The 24,822-nt window shown below is 35.5% G+C and overlaps 1 protein-coding gene across 5 annotated transcripts in view; it reads right to left on the bottom strand.

The window, feature by feature from the left end:
• CDH10 (cadherin 10) overlaps window positions 1-20,087 on the bottom strand; it is a 95,964-nt gene extending 75,877 nt beyond the window's left edge. Inside the window, exons 1-2 of one of the 5 annotated variants that reach the window (XM_015282167.4) lie at window positions 20,022-20,087; window positions 19,591-19,813 (exon numbers count right to left, since the gene is read on the bottom strand). The gene's annotated coding sequence lies outside the window, so the exon portion shown is untranslated. 5 annotated transcript variants of the gene reach the window in all.
• Window positions 20,088-24,822: the final 4,735 nt, after the last annotated feature.

The raw sequence follows: 24,822 nt of genomic DNA, 5'->3' as shown, positions 1-24,822 counted from the left end.
CTAAATATGAGTACAAAAGAAGAGCTGGCAAAAGAAGAGATAAAATGGACATAGTCAAGGCACAAAATGAGCAGTCAGACACATCTAGGTTGAAATAATTCTCTAAATACATTATCAACAGAGGATGATTAAAAATATTGATTCCATGATCAACTGAGAAGCGGAGCTTTGTCAGATAGAATGTAGGAAGTTGGAAAGTGCAATGTCTTTTTTTCAGCAGTACTGTCTGTAAAGGTAAATTTAGAGCAAGTAGCTAATTAATGTTGGCAACAAGACTGTATGATCTTGACATTAAACAAGAAGTCGGGATAAAGGAGTTGGGGAACTCAGATGAAAATGGCCAGCTTCTGTAGTCCTGTCAGCTGTGTAACAAACTGTATTTGAAACCAAGCTCCAGAAACAGCTCCTAGGTGGCAAGTGAAGTGAACTCCTCTTGGGAGAAAGGGAGTGGCACTGGACAGGGTGCTCAAGTCAATTACACTGGGTTGCAGGAATCTTCATTCGGTGGCAAGACGTTCAGAAAGCAGCAACCATCCATCAGCACGTTTGTGTTGATAAAACAAAATCACCTCAGAGTGGGAAATGTGCATGGCTCAAGGGCCACATACTGGTCACTGCAAATTATAGCTTTTTAAAGTGTTGTGCCTAATGAATTTGCTATTAGAACAAGAACTGTCTGAAGCAGTTTCAGAATAATTAGAGTATCTTATTGAAAAACTTATTTTCCACTCCAATTCCACTCTAAATTCTTTCTATAATTGAATAATTATCACGCCTTGTGGACAGAGAAAAATTGTTAAATGCCAACCCTCTTAATGCTAGTGAGGCAAACAGATCACTGAATATGCAGATTAGATCACTGAATATGATGTAACAGTATCATCTGGATCCTAAAAAGAAACAGACATACAAAGAGGATTACTACCTATAAGAAGAAAGAAATATATCTTCACCACTCGAGCAACAATGGGAAGAGCTCAGACAACAGTAAATCCATTTCTGAACACTGCACCTCAATACAGGTGTGAAGATGCCAATGTGAAAGAGAAACTGTCATGACCACTGTGGTACAACTGAACAAGCTGATGACATTATGTTCTAATAGAAAAGCCTGTGAGAAGAGAGATGAAGTTACAACTTTCAAGTACATAAAAGGCTTATGCTAAGAGACAGAGGATAATCTGTTATCCATTTCTACTGAACATGACAAGATGTAATGGTTTAGATGATTGTAGCTGGGAGGGAAAAAAAAGCCCGGTGAATGAATTTTTTTGTAACTTTAATGATAATTACATCTACAGACAGAATTAGCACACATTTACATAGTACAACCCATCTCCTAAGACTGTCTTGGAGATAAAATTCCCTTTCCACCTCTATCTATCCACAATCCTGTAAGTTTTATACCCAGAAGACCAACCCTGAACTTCATTTTATTTACACTGGAAAAAGTAAAAAAGCCCTTATATAACATTTATTTTCTGACTTTTTGACTTTTTACTTCCACACAATAACTATGAACAGAGTATGAGAATGTAATTTTCTGAGAAAATCCTGATTACACAGATCCTAATTTAGGGGAAAAAAAAAGAAAAAAAAAAAAGAGAGAGACCTGTTAACATAGATTTAACATAAAATAAATAATATATTTGTAGTTAGCTTCCACAGCCCTCTAGGGATTAAGCATAATTTAAGCATAATTTGAAACACTAAATGCCTACTCACTCATATTTTGTTTAGTAGTAGATCATTCTATGACTTCTTTTTTAGAGTTATCACTTCAGAAGACTGGATTTTCAGAAGTTCCTTTCAGCATCACTGGGAAACACAGCCCAAGGCTCTGAATATACAGTGGTTAATGCTTATATACCCACTGTGTCTTCAAGGAAAGGAAGGTGAAATGATTCAAAGTATGCAGAAGAGATGTAGTCTGAAAGAGGAAAAATACTATGAGAGCTTTAATCACATTGCTATTAAGGATGACCTGTCTCCAATGTGATGTTTGATTCTTTTAGATATTTCAGCCATTTCAAATTACACTTAGCTCTAATGTGATATGTCATTTATCATCATATATAAAATACTACATTCCTAAAGTGACTGGAGAAGGAAGAAACAGAAGGAAGAAATAACTAATTTTTAATTTAGAGACAAAATTTAAAAATGTAAAATCCTCATTTTGATGAATTCATAAACTACTTACTCATTAGACTTGAAAGAGCTCATGACTTCTCATACTTCTGCATTTATTTATTTATTTTTACATGTTTAGTACCTTGGGATACATTTTCAGCTCCCAGTTAGGAGTTCAGGCTTCCTGTTTCCCCTCTTCCCCCATATGGACTTTTACTTAACCATTCCACAAGCAATTCTCATAGCATAGGTTTTCAAGGCAGATGGAGGGATTTTGAGCAGGATAGGTGAGTCTCACCAGAGTGGCTTTACAAAGAAATGATCCAAGTGATTATATCTAAAGCAGCCCAATTAGTGGTGTTAATTCCCAAGATGAAAGTGAGACAGAATTTCACTCTCTAGATCTAGGCACTTCTATTATAGTATAAATATTACTTGGCACATTAGCCATAACACTTGACACATTACCCATTACATATCTTTTCTATTTTTTATATATATATATAAAATATTTTATTTGATGGCTCTAAAAAGTAAAGGAAAACTTGATTTTAGGTTTTACTTGGTTACAGTCATAGCAGTGTTCTGTTTCTAGAACAAATGCTGATGGTCAGTTCAAAAAACCCCATCAGTTATGGAATTATTTTACATTTCAGTAAATATTATTTGTGCACATCCTGACCATGTGCAAACTCAGAAAACTTCTAGGAGTCAATGGTACTTCAGATAAAGTAGAGTGATCTTCAGTAACCATGAGGCCCTCTCTGTTTTGCAAGCAAGAAGAGAGCAGACAAATAGATAGAAAAACAATACAAAACAAAAAACAATACTTTACCAACCCATTAATAGCTGGTAAGTGATTACTTTTATATCATTAATAATATGTTCTTAAATAATATATATTATATACTGAAAATTATCCAGGAATTACAGCTTTATAGCATGAACACTTGGTAGTATCTCATGTTTGTGAAGTGTATGAAAGTCACAACACATAACATAAAATTCAGTAAGAGAATGGAGAAACACACACATACAGTGCCTATTTGCAAGAACATCCTAAGTATAATAGTATAGCATACAGATTAAAGTCAAACATCTGTGGTTGTTATGAAAAATGAACTGAGAAGCATATAACATAAGATGTACTAAACAGAAAACTTGTACACAAAAGGAACATCAAAATACCAGCATCTGCACAGAAAGAATACAAGTGATCAACTTTGGCACACAGCAGAGCAACAATTTGATATATGCTTATAATTTTGGAAAATTCATGAACAGAAACACAAAAAAGCAAAACACAAGAGATACAGAAGTCCTAAGGGTAAAATGTATAAAAAGTAAAAGTACAGAAATGAAAATTTGGTTTCCCTTATAGTTTTATATCAGTCTTACAGATAAGATTAAATAATTCTAAGGTGTTTGACAGTGTTTGACTTACAGCACTGGCCCTTTTAGTGAGATAGCACTTTGATAATATATTTAATATATAATTCTATGTTTTGCTTTGGATGTGAAAATTTTCGTTTGGTGCACCCTGAAGCAGAAGTGCACTTCCCATTTAGTAAGAATGAACAACTCTGCATAGGTTCTTACTTTTTTCTTCTCTTGCAGGAGATGTTTTGGTCACACATATTTTACATATAGTTCATTCATTCCAACTGTCCTATGCATTTCATTAATGAGGCAGAAAGCTCAAAGGTTATGAAAAAAAAAAAAAGAGAGAATTATGTGAGGAATGAAATTTGCCCTTTTCTTAAAATCTATGTGAAAACTAATAAAATGTCTGAGAAAATTAGAAGTCTTGAACATACACTATTTGACTAATGCCACTAATAACAGCACAGCTAAGCAAAGACTACGACACAGAGAGATAAGGTTGATGGTTAACACACAGTAAATATCAGAAATACAGTACCATTTTATTTTTTGTTTTCTGCAAGAAAATTAAGGTCTGAGAACAAGGCAAAAATTTCAATAAGAACTAAATTATCCAAAGCATACGAATCTGTACAACTCTTCACAGTGTTAAAAGCAATTTAAGTATGTTTGCATTTGTATGTATTACCAAACCCTACCAACTGCAATGGGAATAGAGCGCAGGCTTCAGTCATATGCAGAACACTGGGGTCTCCAATGCATTAAGTCGTATTAGTGTAACTGTACAGCATGGCCCTCAAACTTCTACAGTTTAGTACATCCTCTAAGAAGATAATGCATTGCAGGAGGTGGCTTTTAGTCCTCCCTATAGACCCATTGTCAAGCTCTTTTCTCCCACTAATTAGGGAAAAAGCAACAGAAATTTGCTGACAACAAGAAGCTTCTGCAGTGCTGCCGAGCCCTGCATCTTCTTGCTCGCAGACACGTGGCTTTTACATGTGAACAAGTGCTTAACGTTTCAAGCGCGGTCTAATCACCAAGAGCACCTGACTTGCTGTTAACCAAAATGCCTTTCAGAGAAAGTACCAAAAAACAAAACAAAACAAACAAACAACAACAACAACCCAACAGCAACAACAATAACAAAAAAAAAAAAAAAAAAAAAGGAGGTTTGTTTTCTCTTTTCCTTAACCTGAAGAGAACTTGATTGAATGCTGTTGGAGAGCTACAGCTTGAGCTACATGAGGGTGTAATTTCTCTGAAAATTTTCTTTCCTGCACAGGATATTGTGAGGCTGTTTGTGAATTATTGTTAAATCAAGGAGTTACATAAAGTTTTTAGCCAGGTTTTTGCTCTCATTTTAAGGAAATAAATTTATTTTGTCTTTCCTTTCCTGAATTATTCTTACAGTACTCAAGTGGCAGCTATCTACATGTGTTTCATAGTTTGCTCTACATCAAAGGACACAGATGTAAATTCATTTCAGGAAAACAAAATTTTATTTCTGAAGCACATGAACTTCATTACATCAGTTCAGTTAATACACAGTTTTTTGTCTTAGTGCTATATGTTCATACCTCAAACACAGTTTAGATTGCATCTACACTGTAAAAGGTAGTGAAGCAAGTAAGTGCTTCGTTTGCAGACAGTGTGCATATCATAGAATCACAGAATGGCTGAAGTGGGAAGGGACCTCTGGGTCCCTCTGGTCCAGCTCCTGCTCAAGCAGGGACACTCAGAGCAGGCTCACTATGACCATGTCCAGGCGGCTGCTAAAGATCTCCAAGGAGGAGACCCCAGTCTCCCTGGTTAACTTCTGCACTGCTCTGTCCCTCTCACAGCATAGAAATGCTTCAAAGTGTTCAAAGGTAATCTCTGTTCAAGTTTGTGCCCATCGCCTCTTTCTTGGCACTGGGCACCACTGAGAAAAACCTGGCTCTGCCTTCTTCACACCCTCCCTTCAAGTGTTTATAGGCATTGATGAGATCCCCCTAAGCCTCCTCTTCTCCAGACTGAACAGTCCTAGCTCTCACGGACTCACAGTAGAAGTGCTCAGCTTCTCTGTTCACCTTTGTGACAAAACAGGTGTTTTGTTCACTTTGGCAAAGGAAAAATCATTTAATCTAATGACAAAAATATACAACCAAAAAAATCACTATTACTACTCAAGTTTAATTAAAATAGCACTTCCTACTCTGCCCTGACTACTGTAATATCTGAAAGGCAAAGTCGTAGCAACAAACTCACTCAGACTATTACTGCAGGTGTCTGAAAAGATGGCACACCTCTGTCTTCTATGTAAGAACAGCACTCACGGTTGTTGTGATCCTGTGCGTTTGTGACCTTTTTATCTTGCTTAGAATTTCTCTAGGCACTCAGGCCCTGAAACATGTCAGTTATGTATTATTGCAGTTGTACAGCAGAATGAATTTTCTTCCTCCAGTGCCACGGCACATTGCTTAGACTAGCTGGTAGTCACACTAGACATAAATAATTTTGACAGTCAGAAGAAGAACACACTAAATATACAAGTTCCACAGATCAGCAATCAATCTTATCTGACGGACTAACCTCAGAAACAGTTTCAAAAAACATTTTTTCCTTTTGATCATCTAGACAAGTTCTATGGCAGTCACTTTTCAGTCTCCCTTTATAAGCAGGATCTAACAGTTTTCAGTATAAATAATGTATTTACTTACCTACCTAAAATTCTAACTAAATGAAACACCCTGGGACTGAAAGATAAAAATCTACAATTCAACAGGTGCAATTTGCAGAAGGGACATACAAGGGATTTGGCAGTAGTGATGAACAAATTCTAGTAATTTCACTTATTCCAAAAACAGATTCTGAGATTGTACTAGGCAGATTACATGGAGTTCCTGACTACAGTCACAAAATCATTAACAAGTTCTGTTCTCTTTTCACCTCTATAAAACCACAAGCAGAAATAATCACTTTGACAGTTTCCTTTTTGCTCTCTAACTGTAGTGGAGACATCGATAGTTTCTATCGTTTTATCTTTACAAAACACCTCTCTAACCATCCATAGCCTTTTTATCCCTTATATTTGTTGTACATTCCTCTTTCAAATCTACCTGTAAATACTCTTAAACCTATGTCAAATTTATCATCATGCTGCCCTACCTCAGCTTCAGTTTTTAGATAAACATATTAGAAAATAAAAATTAGAAGTATATATAATCCTACATTTCCACTCTTTAACATTCTTTATAACATAATACATCGGAACTTCATTCACACTAAATACAACTGCAGAAAAAATTACAGCACCACACATACACTAACAAAAATAATTCATCCAGAATTAGATATTTAGAACATGAAATTTTTGGTGAGCGACTTCCTAGAAAGCTTTTTAAGATCTCAGTTTTACAGAGCAAACAAAAAAAAAAAAGTACAAATAATATTTTGGATGTCAGTGTAATTATTTTTGCCATACTCTATATGTCAAAATATCATAACATGCTTATAAAAATATTGTTTATCAATATCAATAATGTTTTATCAAAAAAATCTATGTCTTCAACTTAGATTTCTATTTTTTTTTCTGAAGGGAATTCATTCCAAGTGAATGCACTGGAATAAAAAGTTACAGTTCTTTCATTAATTCCTCTACCACTTTATTCTTGTATGTGAAGCACATCATTCTGAGAACCAAAATATACAAGAAGAGACAGTGAAACAATCAAGTCAGAACAATTTTACTGAAATGAGAAAAAGAAATTTGAATGAACATAGCCTCACATACACACACAAAACTTTTGAAATCCTGTATCTTTTTGAATTAATATTGTGATTCCCCTCTGCCTTGTAGCTGACAGACAGCCGAGTTTTATCTCTAGCTAACCTAGGTAAACCTAATAAAAAAAAAAATCACAGGAACCCTAACTGCCCAAAAAACCCTTTCAACCATTGACTGATTTATCACACTCACTTGCTGGTGCATTATACAACTGCATAACAGCTAGTGACTGCCTATTAAAAAAAAAACCACAGTGTAGTGACTAGCATTTTAATATATACCAAACAACTGCTGGAAAAGATATATTGTATTAGCATCTTTATCACGCTTTTATTTTCTGTGTAACTTCATGAAGCTTCTACAGTGAGTATTGCCCATGTGTACAGAAAGTGTTACATCTCCCAAAACAACAATATCCAATTGAAATACTACTTTCAAAGTTTCCAGAACATGAAAAATGTTCTCATTTTGATAAGTTATCCTCCTTCATGTGAGATAAATTTGGATATCTAAATGCTATTATGAAAGGCAGAAGAATAAGAAAAAAAAAAGTACTTGTAAAATGTTTTTTGTTTTGTTTTGTTTTGTTTTGCTTTGGTAATAGCGCAGGACTGAAATTCAGAATCTTAAGATCTGTGTTCTATCCCTGCAATATAAAAACTTCTAATTTTTATATGCTCTCAGACCCCTCAATTGGAAAAAGGGGTGTTATAATCAAAGTTATAATCTGCAATTGGTCCTCAAAGTCCATGAGATGTTTGTGGACATAATATGGAGCTGGTTGTAATAAACATCTGTCAGGGGAACAAAGCATAAGAGAACAAAAATTAAAAAATCATCCTTTCTTTTGAAAGAATGTGAATCCCTGGCTTAAGTGAAAGTGGCATTGACATCTTGATTTTCTTTCCAGTCACTGAAAAAGTTTTTCGCGTCTAGAAACTTTCAGCATGACTCGAAGTCAGAGATAAGTAAGTAAGTAAATACGGACTACCATACAGAAAATTCCTTATGAGATTGAGTGAGAATGTAATCTGTACTAATTGCTGACCTCTATAAGCATGACCTTCAGAAAAGTAGGTATTATACTCTATTCATTTGGTTCAAATTCTAAAATACTGACCTTGCCAAGCCCCGGTAAAAACACAAGAAAAAAAAATAATTCTGTGCTTTTGCTGTTTTTACTGCACACAGGCTGCTATGAATTTTCCAAAGACCAGACTGGAAAATAAAATCAAGAATGTTAGCATGGACCCTGGCTTTTTCTCAACATTACTGGATGCTAAGGTGAATATTGCCTTGAGCTAGCTAAGTATTCTTCAGAGATCTAATGAACAAATACAATACACATCTATTGGAAATTGCCTTGAACTAGTTAAGCACTTAAGTATTCTACAAAATTCTAATGCATTAAGGACTAAAAATCTATTTCTATGTGGTAATTATAGTCATTTTTTTTGAGAGACTTCTAAAATCAATATTTGTACTAATGCAGTTGAAAGGATAAAAAAAAAAAAAAAAAAAAAGAAACAATGAAAAATAACCCTTTCCAGTGCATGAGTTGATTTGATGCATTTGCTGTGAAAATCATCCATTTTTTGTATTTTGCTGGTAGGCTTAGGAACTTCAGGTCAGAGTTTTCTTATAGTTATCACGTTGCCACAAGATGGCACCAAAAGATTTAAAAAATCAGCATTTCTCAGGTTCCCCATTGGAAAAAAATGGAATAAACTTTTCAAGCAGTCGCACAGGAAAAGACAACATTTGGATTTCAGTAGTAAGTTATGAACATCATTCTGTTTACATTGGCAAATTGCTGAAATGTATAGATGTACCACAGAGTTAATGAATATTGAGAAAAAGATTGTTTTACTAGAGCTTAGGTTTCCTACCTGTTGCAAAAACAAAGAATGAACATTTAGAATGGTATAGTTCCTTTTCCAGACAGGGAAATGAGGACACATTTAAATGTATGAATAGAAACTAAACAGACACAATGAAGATCTCCATCCTTCAGAAAGAATAGTATGTGATAGGAAGAGGCCGTGTATAAACAAACAAACAAACAAAAAGGTTTGTGTAGAAGGAAATATTTTAAACCATAGTTTATTAATTGACAGTTATTTTATGCAATACACTTTACTTTTGTATAGAAAACAAATAAATAAAAACTGTTGAATAACTTCTTCACCCAGGAGGAAACCAAGCATCTAAAATCACAGAATTATTAATTCACTGGCAAATTTCTGCATGACATTGTAATTGTTTCCTTTAATGAGAAAAGATCCTGAACACTGTCAGAACTATATAGGAATTGTTTTCATGTCAGTATTATCCTGAGTTTTGTTGCTAGTATTTCTAATTGTACAGAAACACATTAAGCTAATACCAAACTTTGTTTCCATGTATCATTTCACTTTAGCTCATATGTTTTAAAGCACTGCTGGACTACTCTGGAGAAGTTAGCACTTGACTACACATTAGACTCACTGAGATGAATTCTGTTTTATTGTGTTTTCTTAAACAGAATATAATCCTAACAAATATATATTTTTCTCTTGCAGTCATCACTCTACTATAACACTACATTTTTTATGTTACTGTCCTGTTATCAAGCTTTAATCTACTATAACAATAACAAAAAAGCTTCTGAACTAGTCCAGACATTAATTTATAGTGCTGAATAGCACAGTTTTGCTTGGGTGCTCTTTTTTAATGGAGAAAAATAAAAAAAATAAAAAAAATAGGATTTTAACATGCTAGAGCTAGAAATGGTCTCCAAAGGTCAGAGTAACAAGGAATCAGTCACATACCTAAGATACCATTGTCATGTACTTCTGTAAGGCAATACTGTACTTTTCTAGAGACTGAACTGTAACTATCTAAATAGTAGCTGTGGGACTGATCCACCTAGCCTGCCATTATCCCATTAGATCTGACTTTTACAGATGTTCAAGCGACAAAACATCTCAGACTTTATGTACTAGTGCAGGTACTTGCTGTTTAGATCTTGATGGCTGCAGACATGAAGGAAGTAAAAGGTCGGCATTTCCTCTCCTGATTATACATTACCCCCAGTTTAGCAAGAAGTGGCTGCTGTGTCAACACGCCCCCCCCCCCCCCCCCCCCCTTTTTTTTTAAATTTTGATCCTGTAATGTAGTAGGATGAACTACTTTGAGCTTTACCATTTGTGTTTAACACCAGCTAAGTGGGTTTTGTTAAAACTGAAAACCTAACAAAGTCATTTGTTGATGGTTGTGTGCAATTTCTAAAACACAAGCTCTAAAACACAAGCACAGAAAATATAATTTAAACCTCTGAATATAACAAATTGAAATTAAACTGTAACGTTTTAGACATCTTTTCATTTCAGAACTTAAATAACTGACTTCTTCTTTGTCACAAACTTTTAGGTATCCAATTTAGAATAGTCCAAGCCCAGTGACCTTTCTCTTTCACATTATAGATTCCTGAATTAACTTGAAGATTCATGCTTGTATTATTGCTGTAATAGCTATGTCTTAGTTCATCATTCTTTTCTAATTCTCATCATTCTAAGCTCAAACAGAAAGCTAGGTGAAACGAAACCTCAAGTAGAGTGTATTCACAAATAGCATGTATTTTAGTGTGGGTTCAAATGCCTTGCTGAAGATGGTAAGAGGAAGAAGAGGGATGTGATGTTGTCTTCATTTTACATCTTGTACAAATATATCACACAAATACTTAAATTTTAGAAAAGTGATAAGTTTTATTGTCATCAGAATAACTGTTATTCTATCAAAATGTCTAAATATTATAAATAAATTTAAAAGTAAATACAATTACACCCTAAGAATGTTTTTCTCAATTTAGTGGAATCAGTAGTACTTCACTGAAGACCACTTAAGAAGAAAAAATGGAAAGAATTAAATTGCAAATGAAAAAAAAAAAAAAAAGAGTGTATCATTTAAAAGGGTAATACTACAGAGGGAAATCCATCTATCTGCACATCTGCCATCCACCGATGTAACTACCAGAAAAAAAAAGAAAAAAATGAATCTAGTAACAGATAGCACATAAGCTTGCAAGTTCGTAAGCACAAACTGTCAATAAAATGTGCCCTAATATTAAGTCATGGAGAGAACCAAATGTACTTGATAAGCCTGTGGCTCAGTTCACCTGTTTTAATCAAGGTGTCAGCTTCAGTGATATCTTGACCATGAGCAAACCCCTACTCAAGGGAAAGAGCACGTCTCAGCATGGCAGTGACAGAAAGCTTTCATTCAACAAAGGAAAAGGATCACGCTTCTGTCCTATTTTTTTTATGGACACTACATATTTCTGCCAGAAGACAGTGGTAAATTTCCCAAGGGGAAAAAAGAAGGAGACAGAAATACTATTTAAAACTTGCTCTTGGGAAGGAAGTAGCAGTAGCATATTTGGGGAACGTACATGGTCATTATGTGCTTAAGCAGATCTTGAACTATCTTTCATGTAGTAACTAGATTTCTCACTTAAAAGAGAGCAAAATGTGTCATACAGCTTCAAAATTACTGGGTAATCACTGGTAACTTACACAGGCCTATAGATCTACAGTATTATTTACCATTTTAATAAAGGACTATTATGATGAAAGACAAAGAGGCTGAATGCTGTTAATCTCTGCTGAAACTCCATATGTTCTATGGAGGTGATTACATTATTTCTATGATGTTAATATAACTTTGTTTTGTTTTGGTCTAAACTATATATTTAACTGTGATTTGCTATTAGATGGTTAAAAGATTGGTACTGTATGTTTGGTTTTTTTAGGTGAAACTTATGAGAACAAGCTGGTAGCTCTACACAACACACTTTGCAGGATAAAGATTGTAATGTAAAAGAAAAAGTAATGTACAAGTGTACTGACATATAACAGACATATGTACTTATATGACCTATAGTAGATTATGTGTATTTTTATGTATTTGTGTTTTCTGTTTGTTTGCTTGCTTGCTTTAACACGTTCTGTTGGCTTTCGTTAGTTTACCTATATTTTTTGTTCTATTTGTCTTGAGTTTTGTTTTGCAGTTATTTCTAACAACTGTCAGTTTCCGACTGAAAACTCAGGTCATCTTCTGAGTAGCCTCAATGTAAGAAATGAAATACATTAGGATCTAAATCTTATTCATTTCATTAGCACACACGCATCTTCAGTGGATGGATTACTTAGGATTTTTGTATTGCATTGAGATTCATGAGATCTAAGTCTACTTTTAGCTGATTTGCTGATGACACATTTATAAATGGATCTATAGTTCTTCAAGGAATTATCTTATTTACTCTTGTTTACAGGGAGAAACCCAAACAAAAACAACAACAACGAAAAGTGGATTCACACTTTATCTGCCATTTTCAGGCTCAAGTATTTCTCCAGTAACAAATGAAAAATGAAAACATAAGTCCATGCATATATACATATATATATATATATATACATATATACACAAAAAGATGGAAAATAACTTGAGGATTGAAAGAAGAGATTTTTTTAAATTTCAAATTAATTATTGTAACACTATCTACAGATTTCAACCAAGAGCAAAAGTAGTGTAGGTCCCTCTTATCTCTGCCCAAGGAGGAAAAAAATATATGGAGTAAGGAAAGGTGGGACTTTTTACCTTGAAAACGGGAACTTGTAGTCATAATATACTACAGTCCCAATTCAAAATTGAAGCTCATATGTCTATCATGACCACATCAGACAGCATTTTAAGCCCTAGTGATAGGCAATATTTTTAAAGAACGTCATGAGAGAGATAAGCACAACAAGAAAAAATACTGTGCCCATTAAACCAGGTATATAGGTTCAGGAAAATCTCAAGCCCATAATGGATAAAGTAATCTCCTCCCCACCTTGCTCACAGCTGCTTTTAAAAGAGAGTCCAGATCCCTGTTCAGGAGACTACATCTTTATTAGCAGTACTGGTACACATCTTAGTAAGGTTACAGAACTCTTGGCTGTATAGAATCCAGGACAGAGGTCAAAGGCAAGGATGCATACTATGCACAGCAATATTACTAGAATTGATTGTGTTTCATGTTTTGTGCATTGCATAAATTTATCGCTATAGTTCCTCTCACCACAGAAAAAAACATCAGGAAAAGAACATGCAAATATTTGTAAGAAAAAAGAATGCATAGATTTGGAAAATGATTTTTCTTAGAAACCCTAGAAAGAAGAAAACCTTTCTGTTACTGACTTGACTATTGGTGTTCCCCAGGGGTCAGTGCTGGGGCCTGTCCTGTTTAATATCTTTATTGATGACCTGGATGAGAGTATTGAGTGCACCCTCAGTAAGTTTGCAGATGACACCAAGTTGGCTGGAAGTGTCGACCTGCCTGATGGTAGCGAGGCCCTACAGAGGGATTTGGATAGGCTGGATAGCTGGGATGAGGTTCAACAAGACCAAATGCCAGGTCCTGCACTTTGGCCACAACAACCCCAGGCAATGCTACAGGCTTGGGGCAGAGTGGCTGGAAGACTGTGTAGAGGAAATGGACCTGGGGGTGTTGACTGACGCTAGACTGAACATGAGCCAGCAGTGTGCCCAGGTGGCCAAGAAGGCCAATGGCATCCTGGCTTGTATCAGAAATAGTGTGGCCAGCAGGAACAGGGAAGTAATTGTCCCCCTGTCCTCTGCAACTGGTGAGGCCACACCTTGAGCACTGTGTCCAGTTTTGGGCCCCTCACTGTAAGAAAGACATTGAGGCCCTGGAGCGTGTCCAGAGGAGGGCAACAAAGCTGGTGAGGGGTCTGGAGCACAGGCCTTATGAGGAATGGCTGAAGGAGCTGGGATTGTTCAGTTTGGAGAAGAGGAGGCATGGGAAGACTTTATTGCACTCTATAACTACCTGAAGGGAGGTTGTAGTGAGCTGGGGGTCAACCTCTTCTCTCGTGTAACCAGCCATAGGACTAGAGGGAATGGCTTCAAGCTGCACCAGGGAAGATTCATGCTGGACGTTAGGAAATACTACTTCTCTGAAAGGGTGGTCAGGCTCTGGGATGGGCTGCCCAGAGAGGTGGTGGAGTCACCGACCCTGGAGATGTTCAAGGAACATTTGGGCATTGTGTTGAGGGACACGGTTTAGTGAGAAGTATTGGTGGTGGGTGGATGGTTGGACTGGGTGATCTTGTGGGTCTTTTCCAACCTTGGTGATTCTATGATTCTATGATCATCACCATATAATTACAAATAATTTTCATTTCTAAATATTTCACATCCTCATGTAAAAAACCTAGGTTTTGGTCCAGTTTCTTTGTTTTATGTTTACGATCTGAAGCATATTCAAGAAAATCTAGATACAAACTCTCTCTGTTCCAGAAGTAAAAATAACCTCTATGCTATTTTTACCTATACAAACCAATGACAGAATGCACAGTATTTAAGCTTTCCTCAACAAAGGCATACATCTGTTTTTGCTTAGTATTAGGGTAGTGCAACAAATAATAATATTTTCACTCACTAAACAGATGTAAGTATCATATGAACTACTATAGTGTTGTTGACAAGCACAAAGTAACAGCTCAGTTATATATATTTATATTTTATGTTAATATGGGTGGCAGGGGATAAATACCAGTCTTCTTGCATTTTGAGCTTTGCTCATAGTGTAGTAAATTACTTTGGTATCTATTCTATATGTCATAAAATCTGGTATTGTAGCACTGCAGATTTCATGAGGATTGCATTTATTTTTAAGGATCATGATCTGATCATGCTAAGTGATGGTATGTCATGTTCTTTATGCTTTAATGCAAAGCACTGAGATAGAATAATACAATAAAACCAATCTGTAATGTGGCAGATGACAGAATACCATCAGTAAGACTATAAAACAACACATACGTATAGAAATACATATCAAATTATATGCAATTCTACATGAGAAAATATTTTTTTTTTTCTCTTGAAAAGCAAAAGAGCATAGTTTTAGCTTTTGAGAAACAGAATTCTGGAAATATCTATATTCAGTGTTTTGAACAGTTATCTTTTTGTAAGCACACATACACTAACTATCTGCTTTACATGATTTCTTTATGCTTGAAACATGACCCAAAATTCATTTTGAGTTAATGTTACAAAGTTGCCATAATAAATTCCAAATAGAAAAGCATTTTGTTGAGAATGAGGTGTATACTGAAGCAGCATTAGAAAGGACAACTGCCATGTTCTTTTCATTGTGTCCACTTAACTTCCTAAGTCTCTGCATGTCCTCAATGCAGCCTGTGGGTGCAGATGTAGTACTGCACACTTTCAACTTGAGTTTATATCCCAGATCAGATGCCCTGTGACAGTGAAAGCTGGAGAACACCTCTGAGATTCTGTTAGAGCTTCACAGCCTCTGCTGCAAAGCCTTCTTTATCAACAAAGTGATTAACTTTCATTTCATATACTTTAGCAGAGGCAAGAAATTAAAGTACGAGTTTACAGTGAAAGTGAAGTAATAAAAAGCTGATAGAAATTGAGAGAAATTTTCCAGTATTCTGCTTCCTAGAATGAAATCCCTGTATTAAACAAAGATATTCTCTGTTTTGCTTTTTCCTTATACACACACACGCTTGATGTAACTGGCTCTGATGTTTAACAATCAGGAAGACTGCAAATACAAAAAAAAAAGCACTGAAAGTCTCAGATGGCAGATTTTTGGCAAATCTTCCACTAAAATCTCAACCAATAAACCAGGAAACAGAATGTATAAGCTCAATAGCTCTTCGGTTGGGTGGTGTTTTGTCTTGCCACCAGCTAAAAACAGAATTCAGAAGAAAAACAAAAAACAAAAAACCAAGAGTGCTTGGGTCTGGCTGATATTTTCGGTGTGTTGTAATACATCCTAATGAGTGTAATACACTCCACTCTCCAGAGATAAAGTTGACCATTGCTCCATAGTAGAGGTTATAATCCTCAGACATAAACATGTTAGGCAAGCCACCACGCCAGGGACTCAGAACTGAAGCGGCTAAGATCCAGGGAGGGCGAATCAAACAACAGTCAACAGAGGAGTTTCTTTGGGACTGAGAGTGTTTTGGGGAACATTTAGTCCAAGACAGTTCAGAATGCTATTGTTTCTTGATTGCATCTTGCATTTACATTTCTCCAGAAGCTGGACATTAGAGGAAAGCATGCTTTGTCAAAAAGCAGGTGTCCACATTAGATTTGAAAGTGCAGGAAGTGCAATGTGTGTGTCATAAAGTATGGCCAACCAAGCTTTCAGTTAATCATATCTTGAATGAGTTTTCTCTGATAGCTGCATAATATTCCAAGCAATTTAAGATATTCTATGGTGTGCTTATGTGCAGTAAAATCACTTGGTAAAGTTTTACTTTGGAATTCTTCATCTGTTAGCAGGAAAAAAAAATTGTTTCTGAATTTCAGTATTTCTCTCATTATAAGCATCAATTAAATCAATTAATCAATTAAAAATCCCATACTAAAGACAACAGAAATAGAGAATATATATTTATGTGGCTCACAGAGATGTTTCTTAGACTGTCATATTCTGCCTATTAGCTTGTCCAAATACTCAGTCTTTCCTTTCCATTTCTATCGATTATATAATACCAAATAATTAACTGCAAATTTTTCAAATGCACCAGCAAGAATATATTGTAAAGTTCTATTAATATGTGTTGGTGTTTACAAATTAGGTTTGTAATAATAAACTGATGCAACATACTATGATAAGAGTCAGAAACTTCACCCCATTGCTACACTTCAAAAATATTTCTGTCTAAATTTGACCCTTTGCACAAGTGCTGCAACCTAGTGGTGTGATAAGATATAAAATTACTCTTCTTCGAGGGTAGTGAATTTTCACCTGCAACCTGGCTGTGAACATGGTTAACAGGCTTAGAAACTAAGTTATCTGCAGAGAACTACCTAGATTAGACAGACTCTGTCTCGGTCATTTGTTTCCTTGGGAAATCATGCTGAGAATAGGAAATGATTGTCTCAGAAACAGTGGTGGTTATTATTCTCAGATTAATCTTTTCTGCCTTTTACAATGAGCTATCTAACAAGAAAAAAGTAGCAATGATATAATTTAACTGCAATTTGTATACTGGTGTGCATGTATATATGTTTATATTATGAATATCTATTTACATTCAGTTAATGATGAGCTTATTTGCTTTGACATATAGCAATATTTTTATGCATTTTTCAACTACATCTGAGTACAGAGCAGTAACCACAGCATTTACTGCAAGCATATTTCACTATTTCATCAGTTTCTTTGCAGATCCTTTGTCTGCTGAGAACATGCAAATAGGAAGTTTTAATAGATATACACTCATTTGCTCTAATGCAAAACCAACAAGACCATTACATTCTACAAGTCTACATATCATCCCCAAAGCTAGATTTTGCTATTTTATAGCAGACTGTTGTAAATGTTTATAATTGTTACAAAATTATAAACACAAACTCTTGGTGATGTAAGCAATCAAGACCTTGCCCAATGCCACCTAAAGAAACAAAAAAAATCTCAGCTGCTTTCTTGTTTAAATCAACACTCCTCAGACATTACAAAGTTCCTACTGAAAAATATCAAATAATCTTGGCAGCACACAAAGAAAACACGGACATAATGCTAAACTAGAATTAGCAGAAACGGCTGCAGACATGACATTTTCATTCATAGTATTGCTTAACAAAGTATATAAAAATTTGAGAATAGCCCCTTCAGGCAAAAACTAGGTTATCAGTTTATAATCTAAGTACTCATCTCCTGATGCAAGTCCTCATACTGACTCTAAGAAACTGTTTTTCAACTCTGGGAAAAATAGCTTATCTTCTCTATTTGCCTTACCCATTTCCCTAAGTTCATTTTTTCTTTCTTCACCTCATTGAAAACAGCACTGACAAGCATTCCATTCACAAAGTACCCATTTAATATAAAAGTTTGAGTAATGGGAAAATCTCAATGAATGCTTGTACCAGACTCATTATATTTCTGGTACATGGTATACTTAAAAGGGATTTAGATATTAAGAAGTACAGTCCAATCTCTCGTCCCTCCTTTCCTCCTCCAGTAACATTGCCATGTAAATGCAAAGACTACTACCTCAGAAAAAGTAAAGAGTAAAAATAAAAAAGAAGATATAATGCTTCACAGACCCACTTCCTCACACCATGCACAAACTCACACACTCATTTATGCAAACACACATACATAAACAACAAGTTGTATAATACAATATATATATATATAAAAATACCTTAAAAGCAATGGATGTACAGTTGGGTTAATGTAGAAGCTTTTACTGAAATGAAAGATGAAGATTATAGGAAACAACTCCATTTGTGTGGAAGCAACAGAGATGATAGGTCAGTTTTAAAATGCTGGTTGCTATTTGTCACTGATTGCACGTGCAGATGCCTTCTCTTATGCTGAAGGACTGTTAAGATTTTTATGGCTGTAACTAGTATCATGTGCTGCATTAGTCTATGGAAAATTTCTCATGCAGCTGACAATGCCACCAATACTTAGTAATAGGGAACATGGATTTAGACTTGTACTGTGCTGCATTAATTTAACACCACATCAAATATGGATTTTATTGCAGCAATGACAATAAATGCTCACACAGGTACAGACTAAATTTTTTCTCCCTCGCTCTTTTCTCTTTTTCCTCCTTACTACTGAAATTTCAAATTTAACAACATTTTTTCCCATTTGTATATATGTATCTCTGTACCTATCTTTGAAATATTGCCTGTATACACCCTCTTTCCCTCTCTGCAGGGATTTTCTTTGTTAAAAAACATTTCCTCTAAGTGCACACAATTATTCTGAAATACAATTCAGGGCAAAATCAATAGCAGTGAAAGCTGTAACAGGCTTGCACTGGCATAGAGAAAGTGTGGGCACATACGTGCTTCATGCTATGCCCATAACAGTTACACTGTGAAACACTGTGCCTTTTTCAATTCAAATAGTATTGTTGCTGCCCCCATTGAATTTGCAAGAACTGAATACAGACTGAAACTGCTGCTCGAAAGACAGCCTGTTTACTGGTAGAGAAAAAGAAAGGAAATTTATGAAAAGCTTAGTAGACCAGTCTTAAATACATACGATATCAGTTTACTTTGAGGAAAGAATGCACAGCATCTATTTCCTATCCTTCATCTCATTACTCCTGGGGCATATTTATGAAATGTAAAAAGTTGCATACAGTAGAACAATTTGAAACACTGCATTAAATACCATGCTGCTCATGCTCTAATGACAGTGATAATAACAACAACTACAAGGAGCTTAAGGAAGCACAAATAATGAAGACTCCTACCTTTTATTTTGCTTCTGAGAAAGTGAAGTAGAGTCCACCTCAAGGAAAACTGAAGAATGAGCTATTAGAGTCCTCTTCTTGTTTGTATTCTGCTCTTATTTTCTAAGACTGATCCCACTTGGATCTAACTCAGGCTTTTTCTCCCAGTATCACTTAACTCTGGACAGCAGAGAACCAAAGCTGAGGGGGAGCGCTCCCTCTGACTGGCTTTCATTCAGAGCTCCTGATTAAAAAAAAAAAAAAAAAAAAAAAAAAAAAAAAAAAAAAGGAAAAAGAAAAAGAAAAACAAGGAGGACGCGGCACTCACTCACCCCCACGCACACACTGACACACACTGACACACAGACACGGGCACACAAGCACCGCGGCTCGCTCTTCCCGAAGGAAGGCAGCGCAGAGCCAGACGCTGCTGCAGGAGCCGCAGCACTTACCGGGAAGGCTGGGGACGGGGAGCTCAGGCTGTGCCGAGCACACAGCGATTTGCAACTGAATGCAGTGGGAGGGTACAGCAAGCGGAGAGCTTTTTTGTTAAAGCCTGTCGCCCTCCCTTCGCTGGCAGAATGGTTCCCTGTTTTTGAAGTCTAAGGTAATCAGCTTCATCTACTTAGCTCGTCGCGACAGTGCGGAGAGCACCATCACTTTTTGTGGTATGCTTTCCTTGATTAAATATAGCTGCTTGTCTATACCTCAGGTGATCTTTCAGAAATGTTTATAAAATATATATTTATTTATAGAAATTAGAATGGTGCAAAATTAAATTAGACCATCAGAGGGCTCAGATACCACCACAAAGGGAGTCATTTTCTTCACTGAACTATGCTATTAGATTAGAAACATTTTTTTTCTCCTGCTCCACCAGTTTTATGATTATTATAAAATAAGACAGGTTCATATGATATTAGGTATTTTCCCATTTCCAGAGGTCATCTGAGAAAAATGTCAACATCTCTATGAATCCTCCATTCTTATTTTTTTCCCCAACTGATACTTGCGATGCCTATGCTTATTTTGTTTCAGTCTCTGTATTTAGACTCCTATTTTGCAGATATGCTCCTTTCCACTAAGCTAATCTGAGCTGGTGACACATTTCCAGTATAGCAAACTGGACTCAGCATAGTCCTCCTTGGATCATATCAAGTCCAATCATTTCACTTGTGATACTGTGGAGAGTTCCATGTACATTAGTTAGATTTAACAAATAGTCACATAAGATTAAACCAATGGATGTCAGTATTGCTCTATCCAGAAAGTGTCATAAAGGACTTTCTCTGGTTGTAAAAAAAAGTCATCTAAGAATGAGAAAAAAAGTCAAAATCTCTTAAATAGCAGCTTAAAAATGTATTTGTGAGTAAGGATCACAGGTTTTTATTAGGCTGCTTGTTTATTTGCTTGTTTTCAGATGTCCAAAAAAAAAAAAATATCAAACAAACAAACAAACAAAACCCCAAAGACTACAACAACAGCAACAAAAAATATCTTTATCTTGCTGAGTATCACTTCCTAATGTAAGCAACTGGTATCAGAAATGGTCCAGCACCTGAACGCAGCTGTTTCATAGAAAGCAAATGAGTATATAAGTAGTACACAACAATACCATATAATTCATCACCACCACAGACAGAAGCAAAGCAGCAAAATATTGGGAAAACCAACTCTTCTTACCAGAGCTTATAAAATAATTTGGTTTTGGCAAATTTATCTGCCATGATAGATTTTTATTCTTTCAAAGAAATACAATGATATTCATTTGCTTTGCTATATTTGGGCACAGAAATACACACAATTCACTAGTAAAGAAATTTCTATTGCTTTCTTTCTCCCTTTCCCGTTACTCTGTCAAGAAGAAAGTTAATATCACCATATGTCCATCTGAGCCTGCTTTCCAAAGAACTTAATTCAGTTCTTTCACAGAAAAGGAGGTTAGTGTAGAATCTAAGTTGAGCTTTCTTATCTCTGCCAGCGTTTGACGTTACACTATGAAAAAAAGACATTCAGAGATCCAAATGATCCATGTGGAACTGGCAATACTAAGACATCTGCACTGCAAGACATCTGCAAGTTGACCCATTTATATGTGAAAAAGTAGGAACATAAAACTCCATTCTTTTGGGCAAAACATCTCACCTTGATCTGAAGCTAAAGTCCAAGGAAGCATATTTTCTATGTCTAAGAGCTGCATTTCTGCCTCCTAAAATTATCAGATTTGGTCAGGCTTGATCCATGCACTGTGAAGCTGAAGACTCTTAGAATAGCAGTTGCACTTTCAATTTGGCACTACAGATAAATTATAGTGAAAGGACACATAAAGATGTGGAGATTAATGTACATGGCAAGGAAGTAGTTTTTTAAAGCTGGACTGCTTTTTGGATAATGAACAAAATATTGAGTGTTGAAAATTAAGTTAAAAGCTTTAGTTCCTTTTAACATTTTTTTTTTCTGTTATTTAAGTTGTAAATATGAAGTGAGAAATAAAGGACAGTTCGTGTATGTGTACAAGAATTTACTTCACTCTTGTGTGTACACATAGACACTGAGCACTGCACCAAATTCTAAAGTAAAATAAACAAAACCATTTAATAGAATTATTCAGGAACAAGACCTCCAGAGTCACCTAGTGTGCACTTACTCTCCATCTTGCAGAGTATGCTGGAACATTTCTGTTAACATTTTATAACATTAAAATGTAGCAAGAGATATATGAATTTATTCAGGCATAGTTTCCACAAGTCACGCTTGCACCCTTAAACTGGGCTACACTTGGGATTTACTGTTCAGTTCTCAAAAAAAACATGCATTGTCACTAACTCCTCTTTCTCTTGGTATGATAAACTATTTAAAAGTTGGTTGTTTTTTTGTTGTTGTTGTTGTGTGTGTTTTTTTAAATACTGATACCATGTGGATATCGAAGGCAAAACGGTTATTCATCCATATCTTTATTCCTGCACGACAGAAAGTTTAAAATAAGGTGACATCATAGTCTATTTATAACACTGCCTAATACTTCCCATTAGGAGAGCCCTTTTATAGATGCTTATAAATTTACCAAACAATTTTTTTTAGGATTAAATTTTCTGTGTTGACTATCCACCTCAGGCAGAAATCATTTAAAAACATTTCAGCCAAAATGATACTGAGATTTCGGAGAACGAGGAAAAATTATACTGCTCAAATTTTCTCACAGAAGTAAAGCAACCTTCATGCTTTGAAGGCAGAATGTGAAACTCCACAGGGTACAGCTGGCCTTTGAGTCAGAGAAGCTTACCAATGGGGACAGATTAGGTCAAGTAGCATTAAGATAAAGGAAGAGTGGTAGGAGCAGGAGTGGGAGGCTGGAGGATGTGTTCTTATTGGTCAGCAAGTGAAAAAAGGACATGTTCTGATAAAGAACCAACAAGGAAGAAGCAGTGGAAAACCAAGGGTAAAGACATAAATTCATGCAGACTGAATAAAGTAACCAGGCAAGGGGGAAAAAGAAAGAAAAAAAAAGAAAAGGAAATAATAATAATAATAATAATAAAATAGGAAACAAAAAGTCAGACAAAAGGATTCAGACTGTACCAATGACTGAGAAACTGCTTTATGCCAACTCCATCTTCAAAGTGGCAGCTTCATTCACTGACAGTTATGAGCCTGCCATGATACCTACTCAGTCATCAGTGGAGATTCTTTCCTTGTTTTTCAATAATGGTTACAAATCTGGTTGATATCCCTGAAGTCAAAAAGTTGAATTTGTAAAAAGATGATGAGGTGTAAGAAAAAAGAGAAAAACAAACAAACAAACAAACAAACAAAACTGGAATTAGACCACATTTTCCTAAGTTTCACATCAGGAAATGTTTATCAAGCACATTAACATTCTCTCCAGCCAATGCTGGCCCATACAGAGTGAAAGAGCATAGTATTTTCTTCAGGAAAAAGAAATCAGAGTGCATTTTTTTAAAGAGACCATCTACCTTCATACAGTCCCTAAAGCACCCCTCCTTGTTGCACAAGATGGAATAGCCTCTGGGTATGCTATGGAAAGGCAATAGTTGTCTAGAAAAAAATATCTTTTTGGTTGTAGAAGCCAGAAAATTTGTTGCAAATGAAGCTGAATGATTGAAAAAATAGAAATTCTCAAGTGAGAATGTTTCCCTTTGAACTAGATCATATCCATTCCTGTCACTTACTTAAGACAAATTTCTTTCATAGGTATTTTCCTGTTACATTCATTTATTCCTAAGTTTCTCAGTAAAGAGCTGAGTCTGATTCACAACCACAACACACGTGCACTTATAAGAGCAAAACACTGTGAAAGTCAGATCTGTGTCTTGTACTTGGTGAACTGTCAGCTTGTACTTTTGATCACTATCTCTCTTTATGCCTTAAATTCTATTTTGTGAAAGAGTCAGCATCATAGCCTTTCAGAAATGCTCGAGAAAGTTATACAAAAGCGAGGTATAAACATATGCCAGAAATTTGACATTCAATAATTTTAAAGCAGCATTTTTTTTTTAATTAAGAAAATATTGCTAATTATGTAGCATTGACACAATCATGCAATAAAATATCATGATGCAGGATAAGCAAGTGAGTTTAGCATTTCCTAACTTATGCAAGCGTGAATATGAAATCTTAGTATTGTTTTTTACAATGACTATGTATGCATCTGTATTTGAACATTTTAATATTTATTAAGTGACTGTGAATGTAGCATGTAAGTACCATGCAGACATAAATACAGCAACTGCAGATCCAACACACATTGTTTCTGAACAGAAGACATGAAAAGATGGACAACATGACATAAAAAATTGTGTCAAAGAAAAAAACAGAGAATCAATAGAGATAAATAGAGGAGAGAGACAGTAGCAATAAAGTAACAGAGTCCCAAGTCAAGCAGCCAGAATGCTGTGGGGGAAAACACAGATAGTACTAGGAACTAAAGGCTGTTCCTGAAGAAAGCAAGAGCAAACTGTTTCAGAGTATGTGCACTAAGTAATAAATAAATAAAGAAATAAATCAAGCAGAGCAGTGCCAGTCCAAAACGTCACTCTCAAAAGCAACATCAGCAATCTATTCCTCTTGGTAATGTTCATATCAGCTGGAGCTCCTGCTCTGACAATAGCACTACTTCCGCTAATTCTCCAGGCAGCCCTTGGCAATGTTTGTGCCAGGAAGTGCCCTGACTTCTATTATAAATCTCTTCTGATCTATCAAGACAGGAAAAAAAAAAAAAAATAGAGTTCTATT

Source organism: Gallus gallus, chromosome 2, assembly GCF_016699485.2.
Source record: "Gallus gallus isolate bGalGal1 chromosome 2, bGalGal1.mat.broiler.GRCg7b, whole genome shotgun sequence".
Classification (NCBI taxonomy): Eukaryota; Metazoa; Chordata; class Aves; order Galliformes; family Phasianidae; genus Gallus; species Gallus gallus.
The sequence above is the reverse complement of the archived record's forward strand: the minus strand, read 5'-3'. Positions and strand labels throughout refer to the sequence as shown.